This window comes from Scylla paramamosain, chromosome 17, assembly GCF_035594125.1.
Source record: "Scylla paramamosain isolate STU-SP2022 chromosome 17, ASM3559412v1, whole genome shotgun sequence".
NCBI classification, from domain to species: Eukaryota; Metazoa; Arthropoda; class Malacostraca; order Decapoda; family Portunidae; genus Scylla; species Scylla paramamosain.
In genome coordinates this window covers 19,232,501-19,236,151 of record NC_087167.1, presented here as the reverse complement: position 1 = coordinate 19,236,151, position 3,651 = coordinate 19,232,501, and the positions used below count along the sequence as shown (strand labels likewise).

The window sequence follows — 3,651 nt, the reverse complement described above, 5'->3', positions numbered from 1 at the left end:
TATATTTGTTTTTCATATCCTCACACAGAGAACAATTTTTAACAATATATATGGCTAAACTTCAGCCTCACCTTCTCTGTAGAAAGGAAAAATCTAAGTTCTTTTCCATAATTTCATTCATACAGACCATTTTTTGTTTTTAATAATGTAAAGGATTAAAATATAGCCTCACTTCCTCCATCTCCTTTTTTTCCCGAGATATGTTTTGACCTTACACGCTGGTATGGTCCGCCTGCCCCTCTTGCCCGCCGCCTTCCCCCTGACAGACCCGCGTGTGGCCGTGAAGTGTGGCTCCCCAAATGGTCCTCCAATATTGCTCTTAAAAATGATCCCTTGATGCGTCTACAGAATGGTTGCTTAAAGTGGGTGGATGGTGGGTTGGGGAGGACTGATGTGGCTCTCTGGCCTAGAACATGTATATGCTGCTGGCTATGTACTGTAAGGCACATGCACACGCTGCTGGCTTATTTAAGTCAGACACCTGGCAGACTCATCACTCCACTCCACTCCTCAACAAGCACATCTCTAGATCATCATGTCAACTGAAACTGGCTATCCTGTATATATGAGTTATGGCATATAATATAGAAACATTTCTTAATCAAGCATGCAAAATGCGGCTTGACATGAGTGCTAGCGAGAAAACGAAGCAGCCAATTAGCTGCGAGCTTACACACCCGCCTAGGCACCAGCTTAACTAAACGGACTATAGTTGCACCAAGAAATCTCTACTATTTCATCCCTTTCACTGGTAAACTCTGGAACTCAATTCCTGTTTTTTTTTTTTTTTCGTGTGTGTGTGTGTGTGTGTGTGTGTGTGTGTGTGTGTTCTTCCCACGAATTGAATAGTTTCAAATGACACCTCGAAAATCCAATTTTCGAGGTGATTTTCGTTATTTTTCTCTTCTTGCATTTTTTTTTTTTCTTTTAGGAAGTGACATTGTACATTTTTTAAATATTTTCTGCCCTTAGCTTTCTTGTTCAGGTAAGATTATATCTCCGTCTCGGCATATCTTCATCCTTAACCATAACAACTACTTGGTAACAGTGAGAGGTAATAACAATGTTGTATCTGTCTGTTTATGTAATACATCTGTTTTATACAAAACTTAGCAGTGTCAGTGCGAGTGTTGGCTTACTGGGTTCGAGACTGATTTGCGATTAAAAGTTTATGTTGCGTAAGGTTGTGCTGTGTACAAAAAAAAAGCATGCAAATTTCTCAATTTTGATATTTCATCTAAATTAAAGTTAATTAAAAAAGTTAATTATTTAACTCTGTTATCAGATACCGAGCTTTGGGGATAAATCACTGTTCTGAGCTAGATAGTCATGGTCACCATTATCATTTTCCGTTTACAAAGATACAAGCGTCAACAAGGTAAGGGTCCCAGAACGGGTGGAAGCCGGGGAGTGATTGAGCTAAGAGATTAAAAATGAATAAAAGAGTGAATGAATGAATAAATAGATGGATAAATAAATAAATAAATAAATAAATAAATAAATAAATAAAAAGACAAATCAACACAAGGCGCTGGTCAGCGGTGGGAAGCATGTGGCTCTGGCTGAGTGGGTTTCACCATAACAACGACCTTGACGTGAGTGGTGAAGACGAGTGGTGGTGGGATGGACTGACGGGGGATCACGTGACACGCAAAGTTGATGACTATGAATGTCATCAACACTATAAACTGTTTTAATGAAAGACTAGTTGTGCGTATGAGCGAGAAGCCTTGAATACAAGGAGTGCATTGGTTTCATTAAATGTAAGAGAAATCTTTTGTATGCCCCGGGCAGTGTACGATGACACTTACATACTGCTTGCCATTTTTTCTCTCCTTTTCGTTAGTTAGTTAAATACATATGCAAATACAAAATCATATAGAAAAACACTATATCTTGTAATGTCCAAACTCCTTTACCTCAGATAGACTGGCAATGCACTCCTTATTAATCTGAGTGTGATGAGAACGGATACTTCTGCGTGGATGTCTGATCATATATTTATGAGAAACTGTAGATTTTTCGTGTCCTGATTAGACGTCGGTGGTCCGATTCTGGCCATGTTGACATGGGCATCTTTTCTTTTCTTTCTTTTTTTTCTTTTTCTTTTGTTTACATTTCGGAGGTTTATAGCGCCCTCTGGCATCGTGAATAAATAGTATAAACACAGGAACACATGTAAACTCTAGCATATTAGTAAATAATGGCATTAAAGGACAAATTTCCCGTAAAGCATTCACTGATCGTCTAAACTCACTCTCTCTCTCTCTCTCTCTCTCTCTCTCTCTCTCTCTCTCTCTCTCTCTCTCTCTCTCTCTCTCTCTCTCTCTATATATATATATATATATATATATATATATAACATTGATAAGTGACTAACAATTTCGCTACCGGTGGTGGCATCATATGGCATGCCCTCAGAATCAAGAGATAAACTTAGCGGAATTGTCTAAGTGGCACGTGAGATGACATGTGATTTTTCAACTCGATATGTTGATGCTATTACAGTTCAGGAAAGTAATTAAATGTTATGGCAAAACATAATAATAATATTTATTTATTATTTACATAATAATAATAATTAATTTTGTATCAAAATAGCAGCCATAACTCTCTTTTATTGTTTATCTTAATAAACGAACATTACAAATCAGTTGAAAGTCGACAACCATGTCAATGGTGCTATCTGATTATAAGAGCCGCCTGCGTCCTCACTTCTCACACATACCATCGCCTGACTTGTCCGCTACAGTATTGGATTATGTATTATGGATTATGTACCAGAAGTACAATACCAGAAGTACAATAATTTCAACTTGTGTAGTACGATAATATGGCCAAAACAATCTGGCAACGCTGGTGCCCACCAGTCCAGCAGGCCCTCTTCCTCCGTAGTTCGCGCTTGACGTTAGAACCCGACCGCCCGCCAAACCTTGAGTTGGTCCTGCAGCATCTCCACTCCCTGTTCTGAAAGAGGTGACGACGGATACTCCCTGACGCTTCTCTTCATAAACACTAAGGTGTGGTTGTCCTGCTCCTTTAGTTTATTTGCTTCGTAACTATTCAAGCAGAACACCACCATAATCATGTTACTCATGCTTATTACTTGTACTCGAAAAGGTTTACTGTTGCCAGGGTGACGCGTTTTCGTTATCTGGCCTCTACCTGTGACGAACAAGTATGATAATTGCCAGAGTTTTGTGCCTGTTTCCATAGGTAGTACTAACTGACTGCATTAATTTGGTTAAGTAATGCCTATCGTGTCACATATAACAGCGTTTCTTTTGATCTTTTGCGATCCTCCAGCACCCCGTAATCTAGCGAACAGCTAGATATATATAGATATACAGATAGATAGTATAAATTAGTCTCTATAATCAGCTGTTCGCTAGAATTACGGGGTGCTGGAGGATCGCAAAAGATCAAAAGAAACGCTGTTATATAAGTGTGAGATACACGATAGGCATTAGTTACCCAAACTAATGCAATCGATTAGTACTACCTATGGAAGCAGGCACAACACTGGCAATTATCATACTTGTACGTCACAGGTAGAGCCAAGACAAAGGTGGGGAGGAGAGCGACACACGAGCACACCAGCCCACCACTCTGCTCCCCGCGCTGGTTATATGAATAAAACACTAGACTTCT

General features: G+C 39.3%; 1 protein-coding gene across 2 annotated transcripts in view; it reads left to right on the top strand.

Moving 5' to 3' along the window:
• The first annotated feature begins 2,720 nt into the window (after positions 1 to 2,720).
• Positions 2,721 to 3,651, top strand: part of LOC135108574 (uncharacterized) — a 7,450-nt gene continuing 6,519 nt past the window's right edge. The window contains exon 1 of one of the 2 annotated variants that reach the window (XM_064019721.1): positions 2,721 to 2,976. The gene's annotated coding sequence lies outside the window, so the exon portion shown is untranslated. Of the gene's footprint in view, positions 3,021 to 3,651 lie in introns of both variants that reach the window. The other variant, XM_064019720.1, reaches the window with a different exon arrangement.